The 23,194-nt window shown below is 47.5% G+C and overlaps 1 long non-coding RNA gene across 1 annotated transcript; it reads right to left on the bottom strand.

Moving 5' to 3' along the window:
* Positions 1–2,113: 2,113 nt before the first annotated feature.
* On the bottom strand, positions 2,114–22,686 carry LOC138567465 (uncharacterized). Its single transcript, XR_011302214.1, has 3 exons — positions 22,632–22,686; positions 2,663–2,814; positions 2,114–2,546 (listed from the first exon to the last, which is right to left on the bottom strand). It is a non-coding gene; the product is annotated as an uncharacterized lncRNA (long non-coding RNA).
* Positions 22,687–23,194: the final 508 nt, after the last annotated feature.

Genomic DNA, 23,194 nt, shown 5'->3' with positions numbered 1-23,194 from the left:
AGCCATTAGGTTGAACCTGGGAGAAACCCCTTTAGAGATGGGCGAACAGGTCAAAATCACAGTGACCTTGTGGACTAATAATACAACTCTAGAAAAATTGACAGAGATGATTACCATAGAACAATTTACAAATTCCTTACCCCCTTTTTTGCAAAAATCTGTCCTTCAATCAAATCGACCTACCCTAGCCGTGGCTTTTGAGACTGATCAAAACCACTCGGATGTGGCTAAATACTTCCAGCCAGCCCATCGATGGGAAGATCGAAGAGATCATAAACCCATCCATCTCCCTCAACCCCAGGGAGCAGATTAACAAGGGGGGGTCACATAGAGTCAAGGCAGGGATGCCTCTCTAAAGGGTAGAGATCAGGAAAGCTGATCCAAAACCTAAAGATTATAGCAGAAGGACAGAAGTAAAAGGAAGCAAACCACCTCCTCTAGTCTGTTTTTCCTGTAGTGAAATGGGACATCTAGCTAGACACTGTCCAAAGAATATAAAAGATGAACCTATGGAAATAGGCTGCTTGAAGGGTGAAGAGTGGGAAGAAACCGAGAAAGAGCTAGAGACTTTTAGCATCTGCTTATGTCAAACCCCTACTGAGTTCACCTATGAAAAGTATTGGGTGAATGGAAAGCAGGTAAATGCCTTAATCGACTCGGGTAGCAAGCATACTACTATTACGGTCTGATTTAGTTACACCATAAAACCTAAACCACACAACCCTAGTCCGAATAACTTGTGTACATGGAGACAACAAAATATATCCTAAGATACCAGTACACATAGAAATCCGGGACAAGTCCTGTGAAATACCACCAGCTACAAATCCAGGACTACCTGTGGAAGTTATTCTGCTGCGAGACGTCCCCATCTTCTCTACTCTCTTACAGGAATCTCCACCCCCCTTCTGAGATTTCTTGCCCCAGAGATCCTTGCAGGAAAGTTACGACTCCCAAAACTCTCCAGTATGGGATTGGGAAAACTCAGAACCAATAAAGCCAAAGACAGCCTTTGAAACCCAATTCATAGGTTATTGTAGAGAGTCAGATAAGACCACTTCACCTCTAACTATTAAAACCGATTAGTGGAATATGCAAGAGTTCCTGGACATCTCTCACCCCTGTTCTTTGACCAGTCTTAACAACCGGAAATCTAACCAAAGAACAGGTATATCCACCTTGCATAGGGGAAGGATATGTGAGAAACCTGAAGGTGTCTCCCTGGCTAGTCCCCGGAGCCGGAGATCTGTCATCCAGGTGATATGATATATGATATGGCATTTATAATGCGCCTACACATAAGTGTTTCAAGGCGCGACGAGGCAAGGGGTGGGTAACAGAGGGAAGACAGAAACAACAATCTTACTAGGCCAGGTGACATTGAGATTGTGCAAGTGCAGAGGACGGGGGAAGGGCAAAAGGGCGAGGGGAAAGGGGGAGGGTCAGTGTAGTACATAGGATAGATAGTAAAATAGATAAAAACAATAAATAAGCAGTGTGCTCAGCTGGTGGAAAGTGCAAGGGTAAGTGCAGACATCAGGTGTCAAGTGCTGGTAGGGGGCTGTAGGGATACAGAAACAGACCCCATCACTGCCGTCACTATTGGATCCAGTTCCTGGGGGTGGACCAGTGATGGAGGATCATCTGGATGAGGGGGGGTCCTTGGGGTGTGAGAGTGGGACACCGATGGGTGAGACGCAGTATGCCCCTTCTTTCAACACCTTTTCCCATCCTACCACGTAGGATATTCCAAAACACTGCCCCCCCTTTTCCAACACGAACTCTTTCGCACAACATGAACGGCAACAGACTAACACCAGAGCCGTTTGCCTGACATGTCCCATTATAAGGGTCATATAACAAACAATAGGGGTGCCCCTGTGTGCGAGCGTGAGTGGGGGCAAGATATATTGCTTAAACAGAACCGACAAAAGGGTACTCACACTGTAGACAGTCCTAAATTCTGTCAAAAATTTGAATTAAATCTCCATATCAATTTGAGGCTAGTGCTTGCAAAAGCCAGTCACTAAGGAAGTAAACATAAGAAGAAGTCTAGAGTATGCTGACAATAAATGTATTGTTGAAAGTACAGTTTTTTAATAGATCGGAATTTTTTATACTTTTGACAAAAATTGAATAAAATCAATTGAAAAAAGTGAAGAAAGACATAAAACATAACATTTATCATGAATACATAGAGTACAAAAGAACAACATGTTCATCAAATCACAAACGTGGATTGTTCAGGAGCATTTAATGAGAAGAATAAAACAATCCTTGCAGGATACCAATTGTTCCTACAGCACGGGGCCTTTCAGGGTGTATTAAAAATTACCCTGGTAGGTGTAGAGAAAAAATATTCAATTCGCTAAATTTGCATGTTTATCTGCCAAATTTGCATGTTTATCTGCCAACGTGTAGGAGGAAATCATAAACTCGTTCCGAGGGGAACAACACACATAGATATCACGTTTCGGCGTGCCAGACTGGCATCAATAGTAGAGGCCTTCCTCAGGGCAGGATTGGAGTAATTTGGTAAAATCACCCTAGAGGGGGCAGAAATAGAGGGGACATAGATTATACATACAAGCTTCTGTTGGGACAACTTCAAAGGAATATCAAAGTTCAAGGGTTGCTGTCTTTTAATATGCGGAACACTCACCCAGTACAGATTTAAAGAAGACGGGGTGGAGTCCTTGGGAGCTACTTTTCCAGTTTATTAACCTTCTTGCATGGTATAACGGTGCCGCCTGGTTTTGAGAAGAGAGTGAACCTGGTTAACGGTTCTAGGCTCGCTGTGGGGGAGTACACCAACTGTATAAACAAAATTAAAACAAGAACGGTGGGCTGCAGAGCAGAGAGGCCATGAAAGCTTACTGCAAGTACATTACAGGTGAATAAGTACGACTGCCTATACTCTGGATCAAAAAGAATTTTATGTGACTGTTGAAAATAAATAAATAGTAGTAAACACCAAAGTCAGTGGTTAGGTGCAGAGTAATCAAGGGGAAAGTAGCTGAGGGAAAGGTTAAGCTAATGGAACTGAGTGGAAGCTTATGTAGGAGACGGCAGACTCACTGTTAAAATGAAGTTAGAAGTGCGCGCAAAACCCATGCACAAAGTAGGCACGCGGCACAACGGCAGCACCACAGATAGGGTGGAGCGAGTGTGTAAGGGTGGGAGATCCAGTCGAAGGGAGACACACCCCTGAGTGGTAGGGAGGAGAAAAATACATATATAGAGAATATAGAGTATGCAGTGTAAAATGTGCAAAAAAGAGGGACCCAAAGGAATAGCAATAGACCTGAGGGATACCTTGTATTATTGTACTCCAGGTGGGGCTGGTCCATGGAAAAGGGAAGGAATAGATTTCCAACTGGTACGGTAAATGTTGGTCAAAACCGGCGCCACAATGGGTGTTGTGGAAGAAAGCACACCAAACATAGCATAAATGATGGCGTGAGGAATGGCAGCGTGTAAAACCATTACGGTGCCATCAGGAGAGGGCACCAGAGTAGAGCAGTAACTGGCCACGAACCCGAGGCAAAAAGACCCGTGTGGCATGTGTTAATTAGAAACTCACCAGTGGCTGTGGAAAGAGGTTCAAGCAGCAGGGCTCGCACAGTCAGAGCCAGTGGGAAGAAAATGCCGCGTCATGCTTCAGGGAGACGGATTTCCGTGAGACCCTCTCGAGACAAGCAGCTGAGGCTGGTGAAAGCCGGCTTGCACGTCGCGGGAGGGTTGTCACGGCAACCACGTTCCGAGCCTAAAAAAACCCTACGGAGGGTGTGTGAAGCGTCCGGTGTCAGGCGCTCGGAGCAGGGAGAAGGCTCAAGCTGGAGAGCCAATGAGAAGGGGGGCAGGGCAGTGGCCCTGATAGTAAACAAAGTCTTACCTGAAGTGGAGCCGTGTGTTGCTGGGACCTGGTTTCCAAAAACGAGAGGTTGCTCGAGGGGGGGAGGGTAGAGGGAGGGGCAGGGGCCTACAAAAATGCGAATATGGCGCGTGATTGTTGAGCGTTGTTGTACAGTCCTGTGCCATTCGTTCCCAGGCATTACCAACATGTTGCCTGTAAATCTCCGTGAAGGGGAGAGAGGCGGTTTTGTGTGGATTAAAATTGGGAATTAAGTGCGCGGCAGAGCGAAAAGCACTGCCAAAGGTTCAAATTACTCAGTTTGCTGGTAAGCACAGGGTTTAAATATGGGAATTAGGCGCGGGGCAGAGAGAAAAGCACTGCCAAGGTAAAAGGGTGGGCACAGTTTGAAAAGGACGCCACAAGAGAATGCTGCAGACCGCCAGGCTGAATAGAATGCGGGCGCAGAGGGGGAAAAAGGGAAGGGGGGCGTATACAGGCAGCCATCTCAGGGCAGACAGGCTTCAGAGAGCTTGAGTCAGAAAACTGGAGGAGGTGCAGGCTCATAGTCACAGGGGCATGTGTGAAATATAAGGGTCAGGCAAAGTCAGGCAATTGACCAGAATCACACTCACCTGATGGCCCTTTCCCTTCCCCACAGGGATAAAAGGTGGAGCACGAGAGCACAGGTCGAGTAAGGCAGACCGCATGACGTGAGAGCTAACTCAGCACAGCAGTTCAAGAGTAGGAGAAAGATGGTGCATACCGAGAAGGTGACAAGGAGGGAAACAACCTTTCCCTTTTTCAACCAAGGCCCGAGAAACCTCTGCAGAATGAATCATAAGACCGCGAACAATAGCCACAGTGATTTGCAGCAGAAGTCAACGGTACACAAGACCCTGCTCCGCTGATTACCAAGCTGGGGCGAGATGATTGCATCAGAGGTACCAACCTTGACTCCAAAGAGAAAGGAAGCCAAGCGGTTCATCACAGCCGATGAGTCGAGGGAAGAGTCGATAAGAAATAGAACTGTGTTGAACGAAAAGCAGCAATCGGCTGATTTGAACTGTGAAAGAGCTGTTGATTAAAAGGGGGAAAACCAGCAACAGAGGAGACCGGCACCACATGAGTGCTCACAGAGGAGACTCTGGGCGATAACCCGATGCTAGAAAAAAACATAAGCAGAAGAGCTTGGAAAAAAAAGAAGAGGGGTCAAAGTGGTCACACAGGGGTCTTGTAAAATCCTCTATACAGTTGAACAGCTTTGGCCGACAGATGATTGTGAAGTTAAGGGAAATGAATCCCGCTTGGTGAAATTAGCACATGAACAGTGTGTTGCAAAGTTTGGCAAGAGTGAACAGGGCAGAGGGATGCTAACAAAAAGCGGCAAAGTCTAAAGTCCCGAAATACAGTGAACTGTTTAGCAAAGATTGATAAGAGTGAGCCCGGAAGAGGTATACTAGCAAAAAGGGGCGAGGCCTGAAGTCCCTATGAACAGTGTGTTGATAGGAGTAAACCCGACCGAGGGATATGCACCATGAACTGTTCCGCAAAAGTAGGCAAGAGTGAACCCGGCAGAGGAAGGCCAACAAAAAGGGGCAAAGCCTGAAGAACTGTTTAAAAAGATATTAAGTTTTGTGAATGCAAGGAGTATTGTAAGACCAGGGGAAGTGCCCTTGGCATTGGAATCCGAGCCCGAGAGACGGAGATCCAGGGGATGGAAAGTCATCACCCCAATGTGCATTTGGAAAGGAACATTTTTTTGTTTGCTTGTTTTGCTGCATACATCAGGCCCTCAAAGTCAAGAAACTGTTTTATTGAAAAGAGACTTAACCTTCGAAGAACTGATAACTGGTACCGAACTGTTGACTCGTGCTGGGAAAACTCGAGTGTTTGCTGTGGTCAGGAGATCCTCCTTGTCCAGTGCTCAAAACATGGGGAAGGAAGACCCCTGGAAAACACATCCCTACTTATTATTTGTGAACACTTATTTCTTTATTGAAAACTCTATCCCATACTCTTTCTGTAATTAGTTGTAACGATTTGGCAATAGGTTTTTGTTAGTATAGGCCTTTTACTTTGACAAGACGCCACAAGGACTGCCTTATTTTTCATTTGATGGTCGAAGCTTGCTCTCATCTTAGATTTAGGTTAGGCATTTTTCCACCCTGCATTTACAGTTTAATAAACACCATTGAACTGTGATCACTTGTGTCTGTCTTTACTGCCACCATGAGTTCATTACAGGTCATGGAGATTCATACAGGACTTGTGCCCCCTAAACAATATTGTTGAGGCAGAATTTCCATTAGTTCCCAACCCAGCAACCATATTATGCAAAATCCCAACAAAAGCCACATATTTTATAGTGATTGACCTGAAAAATGCATTTATCTCAATACCTCTTCATGAAGAATCACAAGATGTGACCTAATTTTCATATAGAAACTAGAAGTGGAAACATACAAGATTACCTCTGGGGTACTGTGAGTGCCCATATATATTTAATAGAGTACTTCAGATGGATTTGGGGAATGCACACATGGATAGCGCAGTAATTCAGTACGTGGACAACATTTTGGTGTGCAGTGAGACAGAAGAACAGTGCTAAGAGACTCAATACAACTGATGACAGTCTTAGGAGACAAGGGATACAAGGTGAACAAGGCAAAATTACAATACTGTCAGAAAGAGGTTCTCTACATTGGGCATTTCATTTTGCAGGAATGCAGGAAAGTCACCCCAGAAAGAGCAGAGGGCATTACCAAAACACCACAGCCAAATATAGTAAGAGAGATGCAACAGTTTTTGAGCTTGTGAAATTATTGCAGGGCATGGGTGTTTGATTACTGCACATATGTTAGGCCCCTCCTAGCAGGCCTTACGGAGGATCAGAGGGACAACAGTGAGATTGGCTGAACAAATGAGAGGACAGAAACGTTTGATGAACTAAAAGAGCAATATGCATAGCACCAGTCTTAGGGATTCCTGACTACAATGGAGGATTTTACTTATTCACGCACTCCAATGGGGTGGTGATGACAGCAGTACTCACACAGAAAACTACCGTGGGACATAAACATTTAGCTTACTACAGTGGGCTTTTCGATCAAGTGATGAAGGGTCATTACCCTTGCAAGCAAGCTTTGGCTGCAGCAGCTTTTGCACTAGAGAAGTAAGCAAATATCACCATCAGCTGCGAATCAACACTCTATGTGGAGGATGCCCTTTTCTGCCATTCTCGAGAAACCCAGAAGCACATTGACAATGCAGAGAGCATTGGATTACAAAGTAATCATTTCAAACCCAGAAGTGAAAATAGTGAGATGCAGAGTAGTGAATCCAGCAACATTCATAGCAGAACCAGTTGAGGAAGGAGACTACGTACACGCCTGCGCCAAATACACTGAATACTATGGCGACATATACCATGTCAGAGATAATGCCCTCGGAGAGGGGAAGTGCTCTTTATTGACGGGTCTTTGACAATTGACCAGATTTCGCGCGAAAGGCATACTAGGACGGCAGTACTAAAGGCAAGACTAAGTGGGATCTTTGAGGTAATGGCGGGCGCGAGGTTGCCCTCACATTTTTCAGTGCAAGCCGCAGAGTTAAAAGCGCCTATTGTAGTACTTGAATCACATGAGGATGAGGAAATCACAGTGTATTCCGACTCTGTCTACGTGATGCCGACAGTAAATGCAGGACTGTCACAGTGGAAGAGGCAAGGCTTCCTAAGTGATGATGGCATACCAGTGCAGTACGCACCACTATTGGACAGACTCATAGATGCTCTACAGTTCCCAGAGGCCATTACTGTTGTGAAGTGTGCAGCCCATACGAGGGGGGGGTTGAGATAATCTCCTGGGGCAACCAAGCCACAGATGTGGAGGCCAAAAAATTGCATATTTTCCTGAAATCACTGAATTTGACCCCAACCCAATAAACGCATGTGAGCATGCAACATGATATTAAAGTAAGGTTTTAATTCATTGGCCATCACCCAAATTGTAGAATTACTAGGAAGAGCTCCTCCAGAAGAGCAGGAACTGTGGAAGAGGTGGGGGTGTTCAGTATCCTCCATGAATGCCTTAAAGTGCCATGAAAGCACTGGTAAACAGGTCATGCCCCTCATACTATTACAGCCAGCATTAGAGCAACTCCACCACCTGACCCATACAAATAAAGAGAGTCTTGCAGCACAGATTGCGGATGACTGGTTCGCTCCCAACTTTGCATAGCATGTTGCCGGCTTTGTTTTCAATTGCATGATCTGCCAGCAATTCACAGAAGGACATACATTGCAAGCAGTGAGAAGAGCGATACCCTGGCCTACAGCACCATTCCAACATTTGCGTATTATGTCGACATGATTCAAAATTGTAACGGCTACAGGTACATTTTGATAGCCGTCTGCCCTTGCTCATGCTGGATCAAAGCCAGTGTGTGCACCCACACCAACTCTGGCTCTGTTGCCAAATTCTTCATAAGTGAGGTATTCCCAAAATGGTGGCAGGTTCTCTGCATGGTGACAGCGGCGTGTGGGGGCTAGGAAACTGTAGTGAGTACTGGATAGTGACTAGAAAACTACACTTCCCATCAACCCTTGAGGGAAGCTCTAGTTCCTTTTGCACGCAGTTACGCAGCTGAGTTCATTGTGTGGGGCTATTTGTACGCTGGCCGCCCATGCCCAGGTGCGGGTTATTGAAGCGTTCGGCACGGGCGGAAGCGGCAGCTCGCATGAAGAAATATCACTAGCTCCATGACGCCGAAGGACTGTTGGCGCGCTACCAGACCCTAAAGTCATAGTTTCTATGACACTCCGAAAAGTCAGCTGCCTATCAATCCTTGACCCGAGCAGAGTTACGAGGCAGACTGGGGCTGTGGCGGTGACTTCACACTGGGAAGCATTTCTCCGCATCATTTCTTCCGGTCCGAGTGTTCTCCGGAGCACTCGGACATTCAGATAAGAACAACCAAGATGTATTGTGTTGTGCCTATATGATTTGTGCCAAAATTATGCCAAAATGAGGACTGCATTGCTTAAGTTTGTGAAGCCCATGTTCTCTTCAGAAAATTAGGGATTCTGAGTTGGTTGTGGACTTATTTCGGACACAATTACATTTAGATGGACAATGTTTGGTAAAAGACTTTAGGATTGAGGCCAGTACTACATTGTTCTCTGTTGTCCAGTCGCCCAATGGGCAATGAGTTTTGTCATATTCATGCACTAGGGGTCAACCCCCTTCTTTGTTTCATTTTTGCCATGCTCAATGTTGTAAGTGTCATTTATGTCGAACTAAATGTGTGGGTGGCTTTCATGACACATGGACCACTATGAGTAGGTGTCATTGATAGGAACTTGGTTACAGGGTGAATCAGGATTTGGAGGTGTTCAGGTCAGGAGGCTGGTTTTGCAAGTTCATGCTCATGTATGTTTATTTGTATTCCTAACCCTTTTTCCGGTGTTCCTTATCTCTCCCTTCCTATCCACAACCTCTCCCTAATCCCTCTTCCCCCCATTGGCTGCCACGTGGTGTTCCTGTTATACTGACATCAGACGCCCGTGCCAACCACGGTGGGAGGCTCAAATCTATTTTGGCTTCTGTGGTTCGGGGGAGAGTGTCGGTACTCTACACCCTCTGGTATTTGTGACATAATAATCCGCCCCCAAGTGGGTTTATCATACCTCCCAAGCCAAATGGAGTCATTTACCCCCCCTTTAGCCGACGTGTTAAAGGTATTACAGGATATTCAAATGGAGTTAACCCATGCCCCGCAGGAGTCTATGGCATTGAAGGCCCATGTACAAGGTTTAGTAGCACAAAGGACCCCGTTGGAGGTAGGAACGGCAGAAGCAGCAGGGAGTTCAGTCGGGAGTAGATCTACCACCGTAATTGTCCTAGTAGTGTTCCCCTGGCGGCGCCAGAAAGATTTGCTGGTGATCCTAGAAAGTACATGATGTTTTTAACCCAGTGCAGGTTGCATTTTCTGGGTAAACCAGCAGCTTTTGAAACTATCCAAGCAAGAACAGCATTTGCGATCTCCTATTTGACGGGTGATGCTGCGGCTAAGGCTATGCCCCTGGTGCAAAAAGATGACCCTTTGCTATATAATTGGGAGAGGTTTTTGACAGAGTTTGGCCGATTGTTTGACAAGCGGGAGGTGTCGTTAGCCCAGGACAAGGAATTGTTGGCATTACGGCAAGGGACTCGGGATTTAGTATCATATGTGACACAGTTTAATCAATTGATAATTGAAACAGAGTGGCCTGAGGGTAAGCAGACATTATTATTTTATCAGGGATTGAGGGAAGAATTGAAGGATGCGATTGCACAGTTGGAACCTCAGCCCACTACTTGCTCTGCAATGATTGATTTGGCCTTGCATTTGGATCATCGCATGAATGAACGCAAAGGGGACAAGAAGAAACCTGAGACAGTACCTTTTGTAAGGTTGGACAATGGAAGAATAGGAAGGAGTGGAGGAGAAGGTGAACCTATGCAGCTAGGGAGTGTAAGAGGACCACTGTCAGCAGCAGAGAAGGAACAGTGTAAGGCGAATAATTTGTGTTTATATTATGGACAATCCGGACTTTATATTTGCACTTGTCCTAACACACCTAAGAAAGGAGCAGGAAGGCAGCGAAATAAGGGGGAGTCGGGAAAAGGTTTGGGCCGGCCTTAGAGGGAGCAGAGGTGTCAGGTCCTAGTGAATCAAGGTTCCCAGAGTGGGCAGCAAATACTGCTGGAAGTAAGACTTTGCATTTATATTTGTTGGTGAACTTATGTTTTGCCCTTACGAAAGAAATGGTGTCAGCGATGGTAGATTCAGGAGCAACAGGGAACAAGCAAGATGGCGTGCGCGTGCGTGGGCATGCATACGGCCTGTAAATGGATGCGGACCTCGCAACGACTTGCGGGCTGGAGCTAATGAGGGCTTGGCCGAGAGGAGCAGACTGAGACCCCAGGTCCACGAGAGGTGGCCCAGACTCACCAGCGGGGGCACCGGAGCAGAGAGCAGACCAGGGGAGCACCAGCTGGGGAAGCTAACCCCGGCCCCCGAACGTGACACTCGGCAAGGAAGAGTGAGGTGGATCCGTGCTCGTTGGATCCCCGCTGTCAGAGCATCAGCTGGGGCGGGCGGAGCAGAGAGAGTGTCCCCCCCCACTTCTGCGAGGCTCTGGCATACGGAGCCTAATCTCAAGAAAAAGAGGAAGCGGCGGGGACTATGCTCTGAGACCCTGGTGGGCGCTCCCTCGCAGCTGGAGTAATGGCTGAGGCAATTACTAGGGCAGACGGCACCGGAGGTCAGCCCAACGCCCACCTCCGCAAGATCTCAAATGTGGGCCCTGACCCCAGGTAGTGACGGGTGGCAGGGATAGCCCCATTGGGGTGACACCAGAAGACCCTTTCCAGATACAGGCCAGCAGGGGGCAGCTCTTCTTGGCCGCGGACGGCACGGCACCCCAGAGACTCCTGAAGAAGCAGAGCAACACCGCGGGCGCCATCCACAACACACCAGCATTACAAGTGCTCCTTCATTGACCTGCACCTCTGGAACATCGTATTGCTCTGATACAGGGGGCCCCCTTTTGTTCTGCTCACCACCCCTGACAGTTCCTGCCCCCCACTGCGGACCCACGCCCTGATGAGCCAAGACACCAGGAGCATTCCCGGAAGCCCTGTAGGGTTGAGGCCCGGGCAGAGAACTCAGGGTCAAGAGGCCCCCTAGCTGGATCCCCCCCCACAGAGGGATAAATCACATTCCCAATAAAATCACGCCCATGTAAGCTAGTACAACGGGCGACGGTCCACACCCATTGGGACCCCTTGCTGCATAACACAACGGCCTAAACTACAGGACGGCCCCTGCAGGAACCCCCCCTACTTTTCACCCCCCATACGCTTCCTGGGGCGCCCCGGCCCACATCTCCAGTCAACGAAACCGCCCTTCCTAAGGCAACAGATCAAGCTTCTGGGTCTCCCCTACTTATCGAAGGATCCTGGACGTCCTGCCCCACTTAGCCCAATCGAACAGACCCAATCTACCGGTCCAACAACACAGACGGACCCCGCCCCGATCCCACAGAGCTCACACCCCCAGAACAACACCGAGACCGCTGCCTGCGAGATCTTCTCTAAGAGTTCGGAGCCTCCCCTGGGAAACTTCGGCGCTTCCTGGCGCACCCACCCTCTACAATCATCATGTCTAAACAAGCGAAGGCCGGCAAAAACTCAGAAATAGCCTCTATGTTCTCAACATCAGACAAGGGTAAGAAGCAGGACCCTCCTAAACTGACCACACAGAAACCCCAAGAAGAAAAGGATGCTCTCGATACCAAAGGGGACTTAGTGGCTTTTATGGCTGACATAAAGTCGGAATTCTGCTCATGCTTGTCAGAACTCACCACAAAGTGGAACAGACGGACCAAAGGGTGACGGAGGTGGAGCAAAGACTAGGAGAGATCGAAGATCGCTCACAGGAACACACAGCCACACTGGGGGAAGTCCAGCACTCAATCAGAGCCCTACAAGATAAGTGAAAGATCTTAGAGTTTAAGCAAGGGGACCTCGAAAATAGGGCCGCCGCAACATCCTCTGGATCCGAGGGATCCTGTCTTCTATTCCTGATAAAAACCTGGCAGAATATCTAAGGGACTTTTTTCAAATTTTGCTCCCACAGCTGGATAAATACGAGCTTTTGTTAGACCGCACCCACAGATTACGCCCGCCCCAGATTGTAAACTCGGACCTCTCCCCAGACGTTATTACCAGGGTCCACTTCTTTACTACTAAAGAGGCCATCGCAGCCATCAGACGTACTGGAGACGAACTCTCTTTTCAGGGCTCACCGCTCCAGATTTATCAATACCTTTCAATGCTCACCCTCCAGAAAAGAAGAGCACTCTGGCCCCTGGCACTCTTTCTCCAAGACCAACAGGTGCGATACAGATGGTTATTCCCAACGGCCCTGCAGTTTTCATACAAAGGCACGGTGCAACGCATTAACCACCTGGAGGACAAATCATGCAACCACCTCACCCGGAGAACCCACCTCACCAGACTCAGAGGGGACTGGAGGCCCGGAGCCAGCCCCTCCCCCGAAGTCTAGACGGCCGTCATGGTCAAAGGTGCAGCAGAGCAATAGGGGGAGATAACCGGGGGGCGGGTGCGAGCCCCGTAAACCCGCACCACACATACTCATCGCCGTCTGGCCCTGCCCCACAGAGAACCATCATCTTTGGTCTACGGAACGAGCGCCCGTAACCATGGCGGCGGGCCATATCCACGGTTCATGCCCATTCCAGGAGACATTCCAGCTCTGAGTCCTTGGAAACCTACAGTACACAGTACTCAGTTCCATTTGTTGGCCCTGTTGACCAAAGGTGCGACCGCACACACAATGTCGGCCCACCCGTTGGGGGCTCGTATTAAAACTCCAAGTGCAGGATGACACACTCTTAACCCTCACCAGAGATGGTGGTTGACCCACGCTCCATCAACCCCCCCCTAAATCAGAGGGCTGAGGAGAGCCTGGCCCCGGAACACCAAAACCTAAAATTCCTCTCCCTTAACGTCAATGGGCTGAACGCTCCAGCCAAACGAAAAACAATTTTGCAAAAACTACAGGACGAGGAGGCCCAGTAGCCATGCTCCAGGAGACTCACCTGCTATGGGCAGATACCGGCCAGCTCCGCTCCCGGCTATACCCACTCCAATTATTTGCATCCGGAGAGACTAAAAAAGGAGGTAGCGCAATCCTCTTCAGGAAGGACCTAACCCCCCAGATCCTGGACACCAAAACATGCCCAGAAGGCCGCTTCAAAGCAGTGAAATGCCTCCTGCTGGGAGACCTATATACCTTCATCTCCGTGTATGCCCCCAACTCTGGGCAATCGAACTTCTATAACTCACTAAGCTCCTCCCTCTCACGCTTCGTAGAAGGCCAAACAATAATGGGAGGGGACTTCAACGGAGTACCAGACCCGATAAGGGATAAATCGCACCCCTCTACTCCAAACGACTTCACCCAGGCGCTGAGCCTCCTACACTTTTTCAGATCCCTGGAGGTGGTGGACTCATGGTGGGTTCTTCACCCCACCGAAATAGACTATTCCATTTACTCTTATGTTCACCGAACCTTCTCGAGGATCGACCTTCTCCTAACATCCCCACAGACGCTCGCCTTTGTCAAGGAAGTCTCCATTGGCTCCAGAATCCTATCTGATCACGCCCCAGTGGCCATGGAGATCCGGGCACAGAACCTCAAAACCAACGCCCCAAGTACATGGTCGCTGTATGATCCAATCCTCAATGATATGACGACAAGGGACAAAATCGCAACTGCAATCAAGAACTTCCTTGAAGAAAATCCAGCCTCTGACACTTCACCGGCGAATAACTGGGAGGCAATGAAGGCAGTGATTAGAGGCGTCCTGATTGCACAGGGGGTGGCCTATCATCGGCAGAGGCGGCAGAACCCGATGGCCTTAGAAGAAGAATTGGGAGCGGCAGAGGAAGCACATAAGAAAAAAGGATGGTCCCCCAAAACGCAGCAAGCCCTACGCATAGCCAGGAAGAAACTAGAAGCCCACTATGCGGAACAGACCGCGGAACTAATGGCCATGGTCAAACAATCTTATTACACAAAGAACAAAAAGGCAAACAAAATCCTGGTAGATAAAATTGGCCAAAAGAAAACAAACTAATACTATTGCCGGCTTGTGCCACTCTCAGGGTGTCATCCAATACTCAGAGCTTAAAAAACAGCAACTGGCAGTGGACCACCTGACCCAGATCATGACGGCGACCCCCACGAGATTAGCTTAAACAAGAGGAATACCTGCAAAGCATGCGTCTGCCCCAACTCCCCGACTCAGCAAGAGAGAGTTTGGAGGCACCTATCACGGAGGAGGAGGTCAAGGAAGCCATTAAGTTGCTCAAAACACGGGCCCCAGGCCCAGACGGATTCTCGGCCAGGTATTACAAACTAATTAGACCCCAACTGGTTCCCCCCTTGGTGACACTCTTCAACTCATTCAGAGAAACAGGGTTGGTGACCCCCACGATGCAGGAATCGACCACTATCCTCCTCCCTAAGCCAGGGAAGGACCCGAGAGACCTGGCCTCATACAGGCCGATAGCACTACTGAACATAGATGCGAACCTGTATTCCAAAATTCTCGCAAACCATCTGGGCCGCATCCTCCCAGAGATAATTCAGCCAGACCAGGCAGGCTTTATCTTAAACCGGTCAGCAGGAGATAATATCCGGAGGACCTTAAATTTGGTGGATCTCACCGCCCGAAGCTCCCGGAATCTAGTACTGATGGCCTTGGACGCTACCAAGGCATTTGACAGGGTGGACTGGTCGTTCATGAAATGTTCATGAAACGTTCATGAAACGTTCATGAAGCCTTTGGCTTCGGAACGACATTCCAGACAATGGTCCTCCCCAACTATAAAAAACCAAAAACATTCCTGAGGACTAATGGATCGATCTCTGCCCCAATCCCTCTGTCCTGTGGAACCAGAGAGGGCTGCCCGCTATCGCCCCTGCTCTTCGCACTTACCATGGAGCCCTTCGCCCAGAGAATTAGACGAAACAACCAGATTAAAGGCCCACAGGTCGGCCCATCGCAACACAAAATCGCTTTATACGCCGATGATGTCCTGCTCATGATCTCGGAAGCTCGCTCCTCCTTGAAGCACGCCTTAGCAGAAATAATCAGCTACGGAGAAGTGTCTGGCTTTCAGTCAACTTCACCAAATCGACAGCTTTGGGCATTGGCCTCGCCCTGGAGGAACAAGAAACACTGACCCAATCACATGGAAAAAAAGGGCCCTTCCTCACACGGGAGTCTACATTCCGGCGGACCCAAAAGAGACGTACCAAACCAATTTTCCCCGGCTGTTCAAAGAACAAGAGAGAGACCTGAAATGCTGGACAACCCAGGAGATCTCGCTAATGGGACGCATAATAGCTTGCAAAATGAACCTTCTCCCGAGGTTTCTCTACGCCTGCTCCTCCCTCCCAGTGGCAATCCCAGCACCTACCCTTCAAGACCTACCGAGAAAAATGCTGAAGTTTATCTGGAGAGGTAAGAAGCAAGAATCCCTTACAAGAGTCTACTGGGTGGTTCCAAAATGGGAGGGCTGGGGGTGCCGGACCTACAGGCATACAGAGTGATGGCCCAACTGGCACACGTCCACGTATGGCAAACAATCACAAACCACCCCAGATGGGTAGAACTGGAACAATCACAACTGCCCCTACCCCTACGATTTTTGCCGCACATCCCATACTAGTTCAGAATACGCTGGGATGGGCTCCTTCTGGCAACCAAACACACCCTGAAGACCTGGGACTGGGCACTAAAACGAAAAGGGATCCCAAGGGGCCTGAACCCACAATCGCAGATTTTCCATAATCCAGAGTTCTTGCCTGTGTCGAACCCCCGTGACTTCCAACACTGGATGAACGGTGGCCTTGAGACCCTAGAGCAGCTGTACGCCGGAAATATTCCCCACACATTTGAACAGTGCAAGGAAAAGTTCCACCTTCAGGAAAAAGACAGATTTACGTACATACAACTGCGACACTGGTGTTCGCACCCCTGAACCCTACAGGCAGCGCCGCGCGAACTCACCCCCCTCGAACTAACACTCAAGGACCTCCCGACCCGTGGCAGGATATCCACCTTATATAGGCGCTTTCTGGGCGACTTCCTGGCAGAAATAACCCGCTGCATGGCCCAATGGGAGGCGGATCTGGGACACCCAGTGGAGGACCAGACATGGGCGGACATCTCGTCCCGAGCACACTCTTCATCCACCTGCGTCACCAACAGGGAATGCGCATATAAAATCATGCTGCGGTGGTACAACCACCCCCTTAGGCTGCATGATATGAACCCCCAGGTGGACCATTCGTGCTGGAGAGGATGCTGCCATCCAGGCTCCTTCTTCCACATGTGGTGGACATGCCCGAAGATCTAGCAATTCTGGAAAGTATGTCTGGGGACCATTACACAAATCACCGGGACAGCAATCCCGCTGGAACCGGGGCCCATCTTGCTGGGGTTCCGATCCCTGCGATCTATCCACGATCCGGGAATAAGGCAACACTGCTGACCCAATGCCTGCTAGCATGGAAAATGGTGCTCGCCCGCTATTGGAAGTTCCCGGACGGCCCCCTCATGGCCCAGTGGTGGACAAAACTATGGGACATATTGTTAGCGGAGAAGGTGACAGCAGCAAAAGCTGGGGTCCTCCATCGATTCCAGAATATTTTGGACCTGATATTGGAATATGACCAGCGATTCCCTGCCCTGACCTACAAACCCATCAATGCCCGGTGGATCCTGAGAGACCAGGAAGATCCTGGAAGGGACATATAGACTATGAGGCCACAGAGCGGACAGCCTGGAGAGGGGAAGCCCCGGCCTGGGAAGGAAGGGAAGGGGGGACGGGACCTAAGGGGAATGCCTGGGGGTCAGCATGCCTCTGTTTTCGTTTATGGAATATTATTGTCAACCTGCCTTGGTTTAAAATAAACACATTTAAAAAAAAAATGATATGTGGGTCAGGTCATACAGAAGAAATCACGTTTGATTTAATTGCAGCACCACAATTTGGTCTCATTCTGGGAATGCCCTGGTTGGTGCGGCATAACCCTAGGATTGATTGGATAACTCAGGAAATGTTCGTTGAAAATAAGGATTGTGAGAGTCATATACAGCAACGCGCAAGCTCACCCCCCTCAAACTAACTGGTGGGCCCAGTTAGTCATCTAGTGAACGGTGGTCAGCAGGATCAGCAGGTGGTAGGGGCGCTAGAGACGAGAGTTCCGTCTCAATATCAGGATTTTGCAAGAGTGTTTGACAAAGGGGGGGGGACGAAAGGTTACCACACCATAGGCCTTATGATTGCGTTATTGATTTGGAACCAGGGGCAAAGTTACCCTGCAATAAAATGTATGCTTTACCGGAAACTGAAAATGTTCATTTGCGAGAGTATTTGGATGAAATGTTGGAAAAAGGGTTCATCAGGCACTCTACGTCACTGGTGTCTTCACTTTTATTTTTTGTTCCTAAAGAGAGGGTACACTCAGAATGTGCATAGATTATCGCGCCCTTAACAAGGTAACTGTAAAGAATAGGTTTCCGCTCCCTTTGATTCCTGTATTGTTGGACCAAGTGAAAGCAGCACAAGTGTACACTAAGTTGGATTTGAGGGGAGCTTATCATTTGATCAGGGTAAAGAGTGGTGATGAGTGGAAGGCTGCTTTTCGAACAAAGTTTGGATTGTTTGAGTACTTGGTTATACTGTTTGGGCTATGCAATGCCCATGCGGCCTTCCAATATTTTATGCAGGAAGTATTGAGAGAGTTCATTGATGTATTCGTTATTGTATATATTGATGATATTTTGATTTACTCTGAATCCCTTGAGCAACATACAACACATGCAAGGGCAGTATTGGGGAGGTTGCAGGAATATCAGTTGTATGTAAAATTGGAAAAGTGTGCCTTCCATACCACCAGGGTGGAGTTTTTGGGGTTCATACTAACACCGACAGATATTGTCATGGACAGGAAGAAAGTGCAGGCAGTCACTGATTGGCCTGCCCCACAATGCATCAAGGACATTCAGTAATTTTTGGGGTTTGCTAATTTCTATAGGAGGTTTATTGAGATTTTGTTCACAAGTAGTCAGACCCATTACCAAATTGCTGAGAAAGAAAGCACAATTCTATTGGACTCAGGAAGCGTAGGAGGCTTTTAGGAAATGGAAGGAAGCTTTTACACAGGCCCCCGTATTAAGGAATCCTGATTCAGACAAACCTTTTCAAGTTGAGACAGATGCTTCCAATTTGGCTATAGGGGCTATTTTGTCTCAGAAAAGTGAGCAAGGAATTTGGCATCCTGTAGCTTTTAACGCTCGTAAGCTCACGCAGTGTGAACAGAATTATTCAATTACAGACAAGGAGTTGTTAGCTATTCGGGCAGCATTTTTGGAGTGGCAGCATTACTTGCTGGGGGCAAAGCATCAGGTGGTGGTGGTGACAGATCATAAGAACTTACAGTATTTCAAAACAGCACATACTTTGATCCCTAGGCCATTGAGGTGGTCACAACATTTCAATGAGTTTGATTTTGTGGTAACTTTTCGGCAAGGATGGAAGAATGGTAAAGCGGATGCCTTCTCTAGACAGCAGAATTTGGAGAATGTGGTTACAGAGGTCAAGGCTATTATTCCCCCAGGGAAGGTGTTGGGGCTGTCACCAAAAGGTTGCTAGAGCAAGTGAGAGGAAGTTTGAGCCCCCAGGAAATGCACAAGTGGGGTGTGGGTGACCCAGTAAAAACCATCCGTAATGGGATTTATGCAGGAAGATTGTTTTTGCCCACTAAAGATTTACAGGAAAAAGCATTGTTCTGGTGTCATAAATCTCCACTGGTAGGTCATTCAGGAAGAAAAAAGACAAAAAGTATGTTGGAGAAATATTTTGGTGGCCGGATTTGAGAAAAGATACAGGAGGGTACATTGAAAGATGTCGGTATATGTGGGTATGCAATAGGGGTCAAGTCCCTTGTTTGTTTCATTTTTGCCATGCTCAATGTTGTAAGTGTCATTTATGTCGAACTAAATGTATGGGTGGCTTTCATGACACATGGACCACTATGAGTAGGTGTCATTGATAGGAACTTGGTTACAGGGTGAATCAGGAATTGGAGGTGTTCAGGAGGCTGGTTTTGCAAGTTCATGTTCATGCTCATGTGTGTTTGTATTCCCTAACCCTTTTTACGGTGTTCCTTATCTCCCCCTTCCAATCCACAACCTCTCCCTAATCCCTCTTCCCCCCCATTGGCTGCCACATGGGGTTCCTGTTATACTGACATCAGGCGCCCGTGGCAACCACAGTGGGAGGGTCAAATCTATTTTGGCTTCTGTGGCTCAGGGGAGAGTGTTGGTACTCTACCCCCTCTGGTATTTGTGACAAATGGGGTGTGTGTGAAGTCCTACGGTCTGGCAGTAGATCGCATTTTGTCAATGAGGTTTTCGAGTATATCACAACTCTACAGTGGATTAAGCACACATTTTCCTGTGATTGCCACCCGCAAGCAAATGGAGCTTGTGAGCGCCTCAAAAGCCAGCTCAAGGAAAAACAAGCCAAGCTAAAAATGTCATTGAAAAGGCGATGGCTCCATTGCCTACTGTGAGAAAACTGAAGGTGTCTCACATGCTAGTCCCCAGGGATCTGTCATCCAGGTGGCCAGGAACGGCCATCGCGTTTGGATCCAGTTCCTGGGGGTGGACCAGTGCGGGTGGATTACCTAGATGAGGGGTTTTCGGGGAGCGGAAGTGGGACACCGGACGGCGAGACGTGGTATCTCCTTCCCTGTAACACCTTTTCCCCATCCTACCAAGTAGGATACTTAGTAACTCAACCCCACCCCCCATCCCGACACAAACACTTTCTCACAGACAGCTCACTGTGAGAGAAAAGAGACTAACACCAGAGCCATATACCCATAAACGATGGTCAGGCAGAGTCAAGCAATTACTGATTATTAGACACACCTGACTTCCATCACACTTCCCCACACGGATAAAAGGCAGAGTATGAAAGCACACTTTGAGCAAGGCAAAGCACACAAGGAAGCATCAGTTCCAATATGGCAGTTTAATACGAGGAGAAAGATGGCAAGACCGGAGAGAGTTGCAAAGAGAGACATACCCTTGACCTTTTTAGAGAAAGACCATTACTTTCGTGAGCCTTCGAGAATAAGAAATATAAGACCTCGGATTAAAGCTGAAAAACCTGCATTGTGTGTCGGAGGTATCCGGGCCTCTCCCCTGTCGATAGCCAAGGCGCGGAGGAACATTTGCCACAGTGGTACTGTCCTTGGCTCCTACAACAAAGCAGCACCAGTAAGGTTGGCACAGCCGGTGAGTCGAGGAGACTGATACCAAACCAGTCTGTGTTGGAACCAGGGTTGCAAGCGGCCACATTTCATGGAGAAATCTGAAGAGAACAGCGTGTGAAGCATATGTGACGAGTGACGCAAATATAATTAAAACAGCAGATGAGTGACTGTATTTTTTAATGCCAAGACAGATACCGTAAACCAAGGGTCTGGCACCACATGGGTGCTCATTCAAGGGTCTCTGTTAGGTATCCAACTGAGAGGTGGCAAATGTAAAAAGTAATTTTGAAATCGAAGTGGTTCTGCAATGGGTCAAGCTAAACCCTGTGCACATTCAAAGTCTTTGATAGTTAACATTAACTAAAATTGGTTCTAACCCGGCTGAGGGAGACTAATTATATAAGAGGAAGGATCTGAGCCCGGCTGAGGAGCATCCGGGGTAACCCGTGAGTCAACCGAGAAAAAATCTTCTCTGAACATTGAAAAGGGGATCTGAGCACGGAACAGGAGGAGCCAAAGTAATGACAGTTGTATAAAAGGGATCTGAGCCCGGCTGAGGTGGATCCAAGGTGAACCATGAGTCACCCGCGAAAGAATATTCTCTGAACATTGAAAAGGGGATCTTAGCCCCGAAGAGCGTGTTTCCAAAGTAACGACCATTGTTTAAAAGGGATCTGAGCCCGGCTGAGGGGGATCCAGGGTGAAGAGTGAATCACCTGAATTGAGCAAAATAACTTTTTTTGTTTGTTTTGGTACATCAGACTTGGGCACGGAAGGGCCTGATGCTAGTAATTGAACTGTATCCTCATGCTGAAGAAGCCAGAGATTGTGCTACGCTCCAGTGAACCGCCTTGTCCCGTGCTGAAAATGTGGGGAAAGGAGGCCCAAACATCCTGACATATCATTTTTTGTGAACACTTCTTTCTTTTCCATAAACACTACCCCACACTATTTGTATTTAGAGGTAAGGATTAGCAATATGTTTTTTTTAGTATAGGCCCTTTTAATTTGACGAGACACCACTCGATCTGTATTATGATAATTTGATGGTCATAGTTTGCTCCCATCTGTAGATTTAGGATAAGTTAGGTGTTTATCATACCCTTGTTGAAGTTCAATAAACACCCTTGAACTGTGTTCACTTGTGTCTGTCTTACTGTTGATATCCAAAATGTAGGACCGGACCACTTCCGTTCCTGGATGAGCTAACTCAAAATACCCTATCCAGGGTTTCAACCAATGCTTAAATCGATTAGCTCACTTTTTCAGTATTTATGATTTTTAATCATGAATTCACAGTTCTATGTGTAATCCTTTAAATATCATCATTTAATCCTGACTTCTCAGTGTCACATCATTTTTAGCCAATGCATTTCGGACCTCCGTCCATCGTCAGGGCTATTAACACTGCTACTTATTTATCAGTAAAGATCCCATAGTTGCACAACATTATTCAATTGTACAATTCATTCCCCGTTTAACCATCATTTTGTCAAATACAGCAGAAAGTAAATCATAATTACACATACCTGATAGTTGTTGTAGTCCAAGGTGAAATTTAGAAAAAAAACAACAAAACAAAGCAAAAAGAAGATTCATTGTAATACATTGTTATGTCACTTATCCACTGTTTTAAAACTATATATTGGTGACTTAAATTCACTACCTGTTCAACTTCTATCACCCAGAGTATTTTTTATGTTTCACTCTGCATGTATTTTTGAGCAGCTCGCATTTCCTGTGAAGTCAAAAACTTGCAATTAGGTCCCCATACTGTTCTGTTTCTCTAGTTCCTGTTAGCACATACTTTCATCGTCCTACATCCCTTTTCCTATCCATTTCTTACCTTATGCACTCCGTGCTGTGTGTTCGTGCTGGCTGCTAAAAAGGAGCTGTTGCCGTCGTTGAGTGCGTATTTAAAACGCTAATCTTTCTGCACATGCGCATGGCGTTCTATCCCACTGACCTCACGTCACCATTCCTTCGTGGTGCACATGTGTTTAATGGTTATGTACTTATCTGGGTAATCATGTTTACTCTAAATGTTAGTTAACATCTATAGAATGAAAAAATAAAGGAGTTTATGCTCGATATGCGGAACGTTCATTTCCGCGCATGTGTGTCCATTGTGCACTACGTTCTCTGTTCCCGTGCGTGTGCGTGGACCCAAAAGGTAGTGTTTCTCTACCTATTCATGATTACTGTTATGTAGATTCTCATAATGTAAATCGAGGGGTCCCCGAGTGCCTCCTCATGTGAACAAGTTATGTTCTGTTTTTAAAACGTACATAGGGAGTATTATTGCAACATCCAGCATATCCTGGTTAGTAGTTTAACATTCACATATTAGCTCTAGAGTTGAAATATTATCAATCACCAACCCAGTCCTGTGAGGGTTAATAGTACTCA

Source organism: Ambystoma mexicanum, chromosome 2p (assembly GCF_040938575.1).
Source record: "Ambystoma mexicanum isolate Mex_15411 chromosome 2p, UKY_AmexF1_1, whole genome shotgun sequence".
Taxonomy (NCBI): domain Eukaryota; kingdom Metazoa; phylum Chordata; class Amphibia; order Caudata; family Ambystomatidae; genus Ambystoma; species Ambystoma mexicanum.
Note: the sequence above shows the minus strand (reverse complement) of the source record. Positions and strands in the feature narration are given on the sequence as shown.